We start from the raw sequence: 13,997 nt of genomic DNA, 5'->3' as shown, positions 1-13,997 counted from the left end.
AGTTCTAGTTCAGTTCTAGTTCAGTTCTAGTTCAGTTCTAGTTCAGTTCTAGTTCAGTTCTAGTTCAGTTCTAGTTCAGTTCTAGTTCAGTTCAGTTCTATTTCAGTTTTAGTACAATGCTAGTTCAGTTTTAAATATTTCAATATAACAATTGTTGTAATTCTAAGAGACTTGTGTAGTGAAATGTTGTGTGTAAAAATTAATCTCTCTATTTATCTTGAAATGTTTTACAACCGAATATAAGTGATTATGTTTATGTCTGTCTGTGTAAGTTTGAATGCTAATAACTCAAGTACCGAATGATTTTAAAAGCCAATTTTCCATTAGAAAACATTTGTGCAAAGTCAAGTACGAACTAGAGAAAGCAGTGGACAGACAGACAAGAAAATTGTTGCATTATGATGAAATGTTGAAATAGTACTTGTTTTAGTCTAACATTACTTCAAAATCTTATTGCTACAAAAACAAAATACATTTTTTTGCAACAGTACAGGTAAATGAAAGGAAAATGTAGAAAGAAATTTTTGTAGAAAATTGCCCAGAGATTGAAAAGAAAATGCTCAAAAACAATTTCATCAATATATACAGATTGAATTCTTACAGTTATATAAAAAAGATGTTTTTAAAAGGAAGAAATTTTTAAGAAAAATAAAAAAAATGCTATGGTATCATTAATTTTGTTTTATTCTGTTAACTTTCTGTTAACTTAACTTGGAAAAAATCTAAAATTAAATGGTAAAATAATTATTTGATTTTGGAAATTTAAAGTCAGTTACGGTCAAAATAACAGACAAAATATGTAGCTGACAGATAAAGTTGCACCCATACATATACCTACTCTCAAAGAAATATCCCAAAATGTCTATACTAACAGTAATATAAAAGAATATACAACAACCTGTCTGTCAGTCAGTCTGTCAGTCATTGTGTCCTTCAGTCATTGCGAGTTTGGGGTTATTAAGACTCTGGTTTCCTGGTAGTTTATTGGCATAAAATGAGCTTTTGGCAATTTACACCTCTTGTCTTAATTCGAAACGTGTTGAAATTGCAATAGTTAGAATTTCATTTAAAATATTGTTGTTGTTGTTTTTGCTACTGTTGATAGTTTGTTGCTAATATTGGTGTTGAAGGAGTATTAGTGTTGATTTTGGATGATGTTAATGTTTGCTCTTTTATAATTTGCTAAGACATTTATGGTATTAATATTCAGAAGAAGAAACAGACTGACGGACAGAGGGATAGACGGACTACAGATGTATGTATATGTTTTATGTAGGAAACACATCTACAAATAATAAAGGTATACATATGTATGTATAATAATAAATAATAAACATTTATGAATAGATATATGGGAGAATATTTGAATTTATTATTTAAATGTAACTTAAGATATTTTGTATACACTGAAAGAAAAAGTAAGAGTGTATGAAATTTACGTAATTATGAAAGAACATGAACCATTTAGTTGTCCTGTGTAATGCAGGCATCGATAATTCTATTGAAAACAACATGGTCTACATCTTGCACTGTATGAGAGAGTCAAAATGATGAGGTAAAAGCAATCGGATTACGACGATGTAATACCTGGATAATTCTCATATCCACATATTAGTTTTCTTTTACCAGTTGTAACCCTTTGTAATTGTAATTTTTACAGGATAGTGAAAGAGGACAGTGAAACTCTGGAGCTCTTAGTTTCTTACTTAGAGCGGGTTTTTGAGTTGACCAATTAATAATCTGATTAGTTAGATCTAATCGACACTAGGAAAATTTTTCTTAATTTTCTTTTAAAGTTTCCTTAATGTCTATATATAAAAACTTTTGTTTCAGAAACTACGTTTAATTGCATTGATTTTTCGACTTTTTGCATTTACTTAAAAGTCGAGTTTTTGCATGTAGCTTAAAGTCAACTTTTTGAATTTTATAAATTGTCGACTTTTCAACTTTTTCCGAAGTTTTTAGATTTTTTTATTTTTTGACTTTTTCCAATATTTTGACATTAAGTTTAAAACAAGTCTGTGCCGACTTTTTATTTTTTACAAATATTCTAAAATAACTTTTAACGACTTTTCGACTATTTTCGACTTTTTCAGACCTTTCGACTATTTTGTTCCAAAAAAGTCGATAACTCGAATATCGTCCGTGAAAAAAGTCGAAAAGACGACTTTGTTAGTAAAAGTCGAAAAAAATCGAAAAGTCGGAAAAGGTCGAATAAAGTCGGAAAAAATCGAAAAAAGTCGAAAATAGTCGAAAAAAGTCGAAAAAGTCGAAAATAGTCGAAAAAATTCAAAAAGTCGAAAAAGCCGAAAAAAGTCAAAAAAGTTCGAAATAAGTCAAAAAAAAGTCGAAAAACGTTGGAAAAATTAACAAAGTTGAAAAGTCAAAAAAAAGTCGATAAGTCGAAAAAAGGTCGATAAGTCGAAAAAGGTCGATAAGTCGAAAAAGGTCGATAAGTCGAAAAAGGTCGATAAGTCGAAAAACGTCGGAAAAATTAACAAAGTCGAAAAAGTCGAAAAACTTCGGAAAATTAAAAAAAAAATGAAAAAAATCAAAAAAGTCGATAAGTCGAAAAAGGTCGATAAGTCAAAAAGTCGAAAATAGTCGAAAAAAGTCAAAAAGTCAAAAAGTCGAAAAAAGCGAAAAAGTCGAAAAAATTCGAAAAGTCGGAAAAAGTCGAAATGAAGACTATTTATAAAATACATATAGTCGAAAAATCGACTTTTCATATAATGCAAAAAGTCGAAAAGTTGACTTTTAACTAAATGCAAACAGTAGAAAAGTCGACTTTTAACTAAATTCAAAAAGTCGACTTTTAACTAAATACAAAAAAGTCGACTTTTTGTTTCAACTATAGAACCCTACTGCTTTTTGCATCAGCTGTTTACAGTTTTGCATTACTTGCAATCTAGCAAACAAAATTAACTAATTGAGTACTCAAAAACAAGTTTGTAGATTGGATCTTAGTTGTTTATATGAATGTCAAAGTTCTTTACGTAATATTTGAATTTGTTTCATATGAGAGCTTTTAAGCCCCCTTTTTGCTATTTTACATAGAATTTTAAGACTCTAGCTCTAATTTTCTAATTCTTATGGGAGGTTGTACACCTTATTTTCGATCTCTGCCATATAGGTATTAATTATTTTGGTATTTTAATTGACAAAATTTCTTTATATAACGATATAGGTATACACAGTTGCATTTCTACAATTATTTTGTTTTCTAAAATCACACATTTTTGTTTAACTAATTCAAAAAATACCAAAATGAATCCTTAACTTGATGCCAATAAAATAAAAATCAATCTTAACTTTTACTTTAGTTCCCGAAAACTTAAAATTTATTAATTTTATAAAACTAATTGCTTTATTTTCATTGTTAAAGTGTAAATAATATTATAATTAAATCTAAACTAATGAAAAACTGTGGACAACACTTACCCTTTCATTCAATTTCATTATTTCTCTTTATTTTTGTTAATTAAACCGAAACCGAACTGTTACCGTATTATTTTCACTATTTGATAATATGGCAACTCTATATTATGCATCAATAATAAAAAAGTAGAAAACACTTGTTGAATTTGTTTTTGTAAACAATGCAACAACTTAAACATGACTTGCTTTTACTAGAGAACTACGCTCTTTTCCTAATTTAAATGAAGCAAAAAATTTTAACAACAACAAAACACTATGCGTAAAGGGCTTTTACATAGGCGAAACAACAAAAATTAAACATCACTTAATACAAAAACAATTATGACATGGCTTCTTTTGCACACATTTTTTCATGCATTTTTTTCTTTGACTGATATATTTTAATGAAACTGTATTTAAGCATTGACTTTTCATGATTTTTAACTGATATTTTATTGAATTAGATTAATACACTTATTATATTATAGATTTTTAAAAATTTACAACACTTTCACTAACTTAAAATTGCAATTAAAAAGGAGCAACGGATAACTACATGTTATTTTAATAGAGGCCGATTAAGAACTAAAGACAAATGATAAAATGTAATAGAAGTAGAGTTGCCAAGCCGGTGGGATATTTTACATAATGGGGTAAACTAAAATACGATAATAATTATAATGTGAATGGTCAAGTTAGTTAGATTGTTAGTTAGTAAGTTAGTTAGTTAGGTAATTAGTTAGTTAGCCAGTTACTTAGCTAGTTAATTAGTTACTAAGTTAGTAAGTTAATTAGCTAGTTATTTAGTTTGATAGTTCTATAGTTAGATAGTTAGATTGTTAGTTAGTAAGTTAGTTAGTTAGGTAATTAGTTAGTTAGTTAGTTAGTTAGTTAGTTAGTTAGTTAGCTAGTTATTTAGCTAGTTAGTTACTAAGTTAGTAAGTTAATTAGTTAGTTATTTAATTAGTTAGTTAGTTAGTTAGTTAGTTAGTTAGTTTGTTAGTTTGTTAGTTTGTTAGTTTGTTAGTTTGTTAGTTTGTTAGTTTGTTAGTTTGTTAGTTTGTTAGTTAGTTAGTTGGTTAGTTAGTTAGTTAGTTAGTTAGTTAGTTAGTTACTTAGTTAGTTACTTAGTTAGTTAGTTAGTTTGTTACTTAGTTAGTTAGTTAGTTAGTTTGTTAGTTAGTTGGTTAGTTAGTTAGTTAGTTAGTTAGTTAGTTAGTTAATTAGTTAGTTAGTTAGTTGGTTAGTTAGTTAGTTAGTTGGTTAGTTAGTTAGTTAGTTATTTAGTATGTTAGTTAGTTTGTTAGTTAGTTAGTTAGTTAGTAAGTAAGTTAGTTAGTTAGTTAGTTAGTTAGTTAGTTTGTTAGTTTGTTAGTTTGTTAGTTTGTTAGTTTGTTAGTTTGTTAGTTTGTTAGTTTGTTAGTTAGTTAGTTAGTTAGTTAGTTAGTTAGTTAGTTAGTTAGTTAGTTAGTTAGTTAGATAGTTAGTTAGTTAGTTAGTTATTTAGTAAGTTAGTTAGATAGTTAGTTAGTTAGTTAGTTAGTGAGTTAGTTTGTTAGTTAGTTAGTTATTTAGTAAGTTAGTTAGTTAGTTAGTTAGTTAGTTAGTTAGTTATTTAGTAAGTTAGTTAGTTAGTTAGTTAGTTAGTTAGTTAATTAATTAGTTAGTTACTACGTACTTACAGAATGGTTATTCCTAAGATGCCATTCATATATTTTTCCTGATCCCAGCTTTTTCCCAGTATTTTGGTATTTTAATACAGAAAATCCCTGTTCATAATATCCCCTTGTCTTAGCTGCGCTTCTTCTACAACAATATTCTCATCTCATTCAGTTCTTGTCGGTCCGCTATTAAATTAACACGTTGAAAGTGACGTTCGTTTTTAGTTGCAATCTAAAATTAGTGCAAGTGTTTTAATTCTTATAAAATCTACAAAATCTTAAGTGTATTAATAGAAAGTAATAAAAATATCAATTAATAATCACAAAGAATCAAATTATTAAAACAAAGTTTTATTCAAATAAATCCGTGAAAGAAAAATAAGTCAAAGAAAAATGTGTGAAGTCATTTCGTTTTTTGCTTTAATTTAATGCTTTGTTGTTGTAGTTTTTTGTTTCTTTTAAACGCCTTTTACGCATAGGTTTAAGAGTGTGTGTTGTTATTGTTGTTGTTGTGAGTTAAAGCTTTTGCATCACTTAAAAAGTAAGAGAAATATTCTCGAGCAAAAGCAGAGCATGAAAAATTTGAAGTTTTTGTATTTGTTTACAAAAACAAATTAAAAAAGTTTTTTGTTTTTAATAAAAGAAATGCATAATAAGTATAGAGTTGCCATTTCTGCAAATAGTGTTAATAAAACGGCTAACGGTTCGGTTTCGGTTTGTGTAATTAAATAAATATGTTATATACTTTTGAAGGAGTAAAGGAGGGGTTGTTAATTAGAGTCTGTTGACAGGTGAGTTATGAAATTATCAAAATAAATAAAATCGGCCTAACACATTACACATGTACACATACCCAATAGAAACAAAAATATCCCTATTAGATTTATTAATAATATTTTATTTTGTAAATAAAAAATTGACTTATTAAATACTTTTTTTTACAAATTAACAAGTGTAGATTTTCACACTAAGAGATTTACAAAAAAAAATATATATTTACAACATTTTAATAATATTAAAAATGATTTACATAATAACAATATGTATTATGTTGAATGAAAGTTTTTTATTTACTTTTTATTTTTTTGAATACCCTACTTTAAAAAAATGGTACGCATTTAATTACAAACAGGAAATAGATATTTTTAGATTTATAGGAAATACCTATAATTGTTTTGCAAAATTTACTACCAATAAGTTTTTAAATTCATAATTAATTTTAAACACATTTTTCAATGCTTCTTCATTCCTTTGGCTATTTGATGAAATTTAATCAAAATTTTAATAGAAGCTAATGAAAATGTTCAGAAATTCAGTACTTTACCCTGTTATCAGTCAACATTACGAAAATATAATTAGTCGACTTTGATTGACCATAATTGTTTCAATTATTTTATTTATTTACTTGTTTTTTGTGCATAAAAATTCCAAAAAATACTGTCTAATCCATTCAGCCATAAAAACAAAACTGTTTGCTGATGCTGTAACAACAACAATACCACTATAAACGCAAGCATGGAAATTAAAATTTTTAAATAACTAGACTATAGACTAGACTGTAGACTAGACTCTTGCTTAGACTATAGACTAGACTATAGAGTAGACAATAGACTAGACAATAGACTAGACTATAGAGTAGACAATAGACTAGACAACAGACTAGACTATAGACTAGACTATATACTAGACTATAGACTAGACTATAGACTAGACTATAGACTAGACTATAGACTAGACTATAGACTAGACTATAGACTAGACTATAGACTAGACTATAGACTAGACTATAGACTAGACTATAGACTAGACTATAGACTAGACTATAGACTACACTATAGACTAGACTATAGACTAGACTATAGACTAGACTATAGACTAGACTATAGACTAGACTATAGACTAGACTATAGACTAGACTATAGACTAGACTATAGACTAGACTATAGACTAGACTATAGACTAGACTATAGACTAGACTATAGACTAGACTATAGACTAGACTATAGACTAGACTATAGACTAGACTATAGACTAGACTATAGACTAGACTATAGACTAGACTATAGACTAGACTATAGACTAGACTATAGACTAGACTATAGACTAGACTATAGACTAGACTATAGACTAGACTATAGACTAGACTATAGACTAGACTATAGACTAGACTATAGACTAGACTATAGACTAGACTATAGACTAGACTATAGACTAGACTATAGACTAGACTATAGACTAGACTATAGACTAGACTATAGACTAGACTATAGACTAGACTATAGACTAGACTATAGACTAGACTATAGACTAGACTATAGACTAGACTATAGACTAGACTATAGACTAGACTATAGACTAGACTATAGACTAGACTATAGACTAGAACTATAGACTAGACTATAGACTAGACTATAGACTAGACTATAGACTAGACTATAGACTAGACTATAGACTAGACTATAGACTAGACTATAGACTAGACTATAGACTAGACTATAGACTAGACTATAGACTAGACTATAGACTAGACTATAGACTAGACTATAGACTAGACTATAGACTAGACTATAGACTAGACTATAGACTAGACTATAGACTAGACTATAGACTAGACTATAGACTAGACTATAGACTAGACTATAGACTAGACTATAGACTAGACTATAGACTAGACTATAGACTAGACTATAGACTAGACTATAGACTAGACTATAGACTAGACTATAGACTAGACTATAGACTAGACTATAGACTAGACTATAGACTAGACTATAGACTAGACTATAGACTAGACTATAGACTAGACTATATAGACTAGACTATAGACTAGACTATAGACTAGACTATAGACTAGACTATAGACTAGACTATAGACTAGACTATAGACTAGACTACTATAGACTAGACTATAGACTAGACTATAGACTAGACTATAGACTAGACTATAGACTAGACTATAGACTAGACTATAGACTAGACTATAGACTAGACTATAGACTAGACTATAGACTAGACTATAGACTAGACTATAGACTAGACTATAGACTAGAATATAGACTAGACTATAGACTAGACTATAGACTAGACTATAGACTAGACTATAGACTAAACTATAGACTAGACTATAGACTAGACTATAGACTAAACTATAGACTAGACTATAAACTACACTATAAACTAGACTATAGACTAGAGTTTAAACTGGACTAGATTATAGACAAGACTGTAGACTACATAGATTGTAGATAAGACTTTAGATTAGAACATAAACTATACTGTGAGCTAGACTACAGACTGTTCTTTACACTATAAAGTACTAAAGCATTGAATTTTCCATGCCTGCTATAAACAACAGTGGTAAAAACATTTTACATTTTATCAACATGTAATTCCCAATTGTAATTAGATTTATTACGTTAATTTGAATTTTTCAACTGGCCACACGAGTCCTGTTTTAATGTAAAAAAGAATACAGCCATTTGTACATAGACACAGCATTGTCCAACATCAACACTAAATTTACACAATTATTTTGTATTATATATTTGAGTCTTTCAACAGTATTCATGTAAATTCATGTAAATAAATTTATCCACTGAATATGATTTCATTAACAATCCCCTCTAATTTTGCCATTTTCTCTGTCTCTCTCTCTCTTTTCAACATTTAGCAGACGCTTATACTGGATCAGTGCAATGAATGTCAGCAATGAGTGAGTATATGTGTGTTTTATAAATTTTTAAAATAGGATAATATTTAAAATGGTCAAATACATAACATTTAACAGTAACAATATGATATAAATTTCTAAACAATAAAATACTGTAGATGAAAATGATTTGTATATAATACAAAAAGAGAATATATGGAATAATTTAAAATGTCAGCAGATTTTTTTTATTTATATATGTATGTGTGTTTTCTGACAAATTATTTTGAACATTTGAATAAATCTCATACATCATGACTTAATTTGGTTGGTCAAATATTTGGTTTGAATCAGTTTTTTTTTTTTATTTAAAATATTCAAATGTGAACATGAAATGAAGAAGAAAAATATGCACATTTCTGTTTTGATTGATGGTCTTTTGTATGAAATTGTGGTGGATTGATGTAATGGAGTTGAAAAATTTAAATGGAGTTTAGGAGAATGTAATAAAAATAATATTAAAAAATATATAATTTTTAGAATATGAATAAATTTTAGAAAAAATTGCATCACAAGATATATAGCAATTTCTCGCAGTAAAAAGTCTTGTCTATGAACTAGTCCATTTTAGTCTGTGTATACGTCCAGCCTTAGAATTAGATTATTCGTAATATCTCAGTTGTTTTTCAAAATAATTTAATGAAATTTTGGATAAAGAATGAAATAGGCTACAAAATGCCACTCCCACAATTCGTAATGAAAACAGGGCGTAAACGTATATTTGATATATAAGCTGAAATCCTTAAGAATTAAAATATTTCTCGAGTTGTAAGGTTTTAAATGATGATGAAACTATAAAAAAACTGGCAGTTCTTTCCAAACTATAGGGTGACTTAAAAAATCAATTGTTGTTGAAAAAAATTTTATGAAACTTTGTGTGCACATAGAAAAGAAAAAACTGAAACTCCCACTGATTTAGAAGAAAAAATGAGCGCAAAGAAATATTTTCTATTTTTCAATATTTCAAACCATCTTCTTCTACGTTCTGTTTCACCTTTGTTGAATGGCATATATGTTGAATTTTTTTCATAATATTAATCAATTTTCTGAAGACCTTAGATATCTTCAGAACCCCTATAAAGAATAAATATGTATACTCTGAGTCCGGAAAGCTATGTCCTTTGTCTGTCTGTCGTACTGTGTGTTAGATTAAATCAAATCTTCAACAATTCTTTAAGACATACTTCTAGAACTTTTATATTTAAAATCAGTTAAAGAAATCGAAGACCCAAGATATCTTCAGAATCCAAACCTTCAACAATGCTATAAGGCATGATTTCGAGATGTTTTATATTTAAAATCAGATAACGGAATCGATTAAGCTATGTCCTTTATTTGCCTGTTAGGCGGTATTTCGGTTTAAATCAACATTCTGAAGACCCCAGATATCTTCGGAACGCAAATCTTCAATAATTCTTTAATATATTATTTTAAGAAGTTTCATATTTTTATCAGATAAGGGAATGAATTAAGCTATGTACTTTGTTTGTCTGTCGGACTGATTTGAATAAATTTTTTGAAGATTCCAGATATCTTCAGAACCTATCCCTTCAACAATTTTGTAAGGTATGCTTTCGAGAAGTTTCAATAATGGAGTCGATTAAGCTAGTCTTTTATCTGTCTGTTTGACCGATTTTAAAATCAATTTTCTGAAGACCCCAGATATCTTCAGAACCCAAAACTTCAACAATTCCTTAAAACATGTTTTCAAGATGTTTCATATTTAAAATCAATCGGAGTTGGTAAGACTATGTCCTTTGCCTGTATGTCGGACTGTATGTTGGTTTAAATAAACTTTCTGAAGAACGTAGATATCGTTAGGTTAGGTAAGATTGGAGAGGAGCCTGTTGTGGGCTCCTTTTCATAAAAAAACATTGATCACAGAATATATTATTTTTCAATGTTTAGAAACTCATTTTCCTAGACGTTATTTCCGGAATAACATCATATCCGAGTTACTTGGAAATCAGCAAAATCGCTTTATAAATACGGAGATAAAAATCCGAAAGTCCGCCCTTTTTTCTCCAAAATCTTCAGATTAATATTAAGGTTCTTCGTGCAAAATTTGAAGAAACTAGTTCTATTAGTTTAAACGAAATTTTGTATTTAATTCATGTAGGAGGTACCAAGCCCCCCTTTGGAAATCTGCCGTTATATTTTCTCAAATATATGAATTTTTCTATTTAATTCATATGAGAGCTCCAAGATTCCCAAATGAATGTCCGTCCTTTTTCCATCAAAATGTTAAAGTTCCTCGTATAAAATTTGAAGAATCTAGTGCTATTAGATTCTCAGATAAACGAAATTTTGTATTTAATTCATATGGTAGGTGCCAAGCTCCCATTGAAAGTCCGTCCGTCATTCCCTAAATATTCACATTAGTATCAAAATTCTTCATCTAAAATTTTAAGATTCTGGCTCTAATAGTTTCTCAGATATACAAATGTTTCTATTTAATTCATATGGGGATTCTGGCTCTAATAGTTTTCAGATATACCAATTTTTCTATTTAATTCATATGGGGAGTCCACCTGATGAAAGTCTGCCCTTTTCATCCAAAACGTTCAGATGAATATTAAAGTTTTTCGCGCAAAAGTTGAAGATGCTAGATCTATTAATTTTTTCTACATTTTATTCATATGGGAGGTGCAACGTGGATGTTAAAAATCTTTATGTAAAATTTTAAGATTCTAACTCTAACAGTTTCCCAGATAAGTGATTTTTTATATTTAATTCATATGGGAGGTGCCACGCTCCCTATTGCTAGTTCGCTCGCTTTTTTTCCTTAAATAATCATATGGACACTAAAGCGGTTAGGACAAAATTTGAGGATTATATCTGTTATATTTTCTCAGTTATACTGATTTAATAATTTATTCATATGGATAGTAACACGCCCATTATAGCCATTCCGCCCATTTCTTTTTCCAAAAATATTGTTATGAATGTCAAAGTTGTTCATACAAAATTTGCAGTTTCTGAGATATGTGACTTTTAATACTTACTCTAATTGTGGGCGTGGCACGTTGCCCACTTGAAATTCATTTTTATATACAGAAGATTGCATGAAGAGCACAAAGTAAGTAAGCACGAGTTTAAAGTTGACCTTTTGGTACTTTTTCGTACTGCTAAAGGTACTTTTTGAATTTTCTATAATATTGAATCTAAAAACATTAAAAGAAAATAATTGTTGGTAGTTTTTCTTTCTATGACTTGAGTTCTATGATTTTTAATGTTTTAGTTTTATACGTACAATCACATGAAAATTATAGAAAATTTCGGAAGTAATATTTGAAGAAAAGTACTATAAAATACCTCTAATAGATTATTATTTAATCTAAAATTTTATGTTTCTGTGTTCAATATTATATACAATTCAAAAAATATAATTTGATGAATGAAAAAATATCATGTTGTTTAATAATCATGTGTTTTGAGTTCATATTAAAGAACACACAAAGAGTATCATTTGAAGGAAGAAAAAGTACCAAAAATGAAATAAATTTTACCTAAGTGGAAAGTACTTATAAAAAAGAAAACAATTTTCCCCTTTTTGCTTAGAACTATACATTGTCGAGAATTAAGTTTACAAAATGTTCGGTATTTAAAGCTATATATCACACATAAAACTCAAACGATTCAAATATTACAGAGTTAGTGCGTAATTTAATGTGCTAAAAAAGTACCATAAATACAGATTTCTTCCTTTTACACCCAAAAAGGACTGAATTTTAAAAAAGTACGAAACAGGTGTCTCATAATTTTGGATGGAATTTTATTATGTTAATTAGTTCAAAAGTTATAAAGGGCAAAAAAAGGTACTAAAATCCCCTTTGTTGAACATTTTTACCCCTTAAAAGTACGAATTTCAAAAAAGCACCAGACACATATCTGCTATTTTAAGAGTAGATACAGGTGCATTTAAAAATGTTCTTGTATTATATTAGTAAGATAATTAAGAAAACCTGTTTTACCCGTTTTTCTCCTTTTTACCCGTAAATGTAAAAATTTCCAAAAATCACTCCTTAGTGGATCTACATAACCAAAAACACATCTACTGTCAAAATTTTCTAGGTTCAGCCGTTTGGGCTGTGCGATGATGAATCAGTCAGTCAGTAACGTTACTCTTTTATATATATATAGATTAGCAAAAAACAAATAAACAACTTTTCAATATTTCATCTTCCGATCAAATTTATATTTAATTTCAACTACATATTTACAATCTAAGGCATTTAATATGGTATTTAACCCCAAAAAAGGCTTATATAGTCTATAGAAACTAAAATAGACAAAAAAAAAACATACAAACAATCATACAACCAAATGACTGTTGCATGCTACACATTACTTACTACTCTGCTGTTGCTGCTGCTGCTATAGATGTTGATGACGATGATGATGTTTGCTGAAAACTTTCTAATTTTGTGCAACCGGATATGAAGTACTGTAATGAACAATTTTCTCTACCGGAAAATGCTTGTGACTCTTCATTTTCGTAATTTGTTGTACATTTGAGTGTTTATTGCATAAAACTGTGCGAGTTAAAAGTATGTGGGTGGGATATGTGGTTGCAAGTGCTTAGGATGTTGGCATGACTTTTATTTCGGTTCATTTTTGGATTTTCAAGTGTACTTCAACATATACATACGTACATACATATATTGGAACTCCTATAAATGTTTGTGTTTAGTTGTTTGTATTGCCAATACAACTTGTGTTTAATAACAAACATTACTTGGTTATCAGAGGAAAACAAGAACAAAAAAAAAATTGTTGCTGCAAAATTTGTGTGGCACGTTGTCAGCATTTCTTGCCTGCATTTTTATAGAGGAAAACTGAAACCCTTTTAGTTGAAGTCACATTTTCATTAAAAATGTGTTTAGGAGATATTTCATGTATTTCTCAGCGACACTAAACACAGCATTTTACTTTTTGTTTATTTTTTTTGTTTTTGAATGGCAGTGTGTGTGTCTTATATTCCTTTTTTGTAAAAGTGTTAACAATGTTGAGTTTTGTGGTGTTTACATTTTGGTTAACAACATGTAACTCACTTATTGAGTTATTTGGTTTCATCATGCATTTGAGTTGAACAAGTAACCAACAGTTTTTATACCCTACACCACTATAGTGGGGAGGGTATTATACGTTTGTGCTGATGTTTGTAACATACAAAAATATTGGTCCAATACCCACCTTAAAGTATACCG

General features: G+C 28.7%; 1 protein-coding gene and 1 long non-coding RNA gene across 2 annotated transcripts in view; one reads left to right on the top strand and one right to left on the bottom strand.

Moving 5' to 3' along the window:
- Window positions 1–3,459, bottom strand: part of LOC111684469 (proton channel OtopLc) — a 24,273-nt gene extending 20,814 nt beyond the window's left edge. The window contains exon 1 of the mRNA XM_046947352.1: window positions 3,442–3,459. The gene's annotated coding sequence lies outside the window, so the exon portion shown is untranslated. The remainder of the gene's footprint in view (window positions 1–3,441) is intronic.
- Window positions 3,460–5,505: 2,046 nt separating this feature from the next.
- Window positions 5,506–13,997, top strand: part of LOC124419151 — a 144,268-nt gene continuing 135,776 nt past the window's right edge. Inside the window, exons 1-2 of the long non-coding RNA XR_006940436.1 lie at window positions 5,506–5,869; window positions 8,749–8,790. This is a non-coding gene — a long non-coding RNA (uncharacterized LOC124419151). The remainder of the gene's footprint in view (window positions 5,870–8,748; window positions 8,791–13,997) is intronic.

Source organism: Lucilia cuprina, chromosome 3 (genome assembly GCF_022045245.1).
Source record: "Lucilia cuprina isolate Lc7/37 chromosome 3, ASM2204524v1, whole genome shotgun sequence".
NCBI lineage: Eukaryota > Metazoa > Arthropoda > Insecta > Diptera > Calliphoridae > Lucilia > Lucilia cuprina.
Note: the sequence above shows the minus strand (reverse complement) of the source record. Positions and strands in the feature narration are given on the sequence as shown.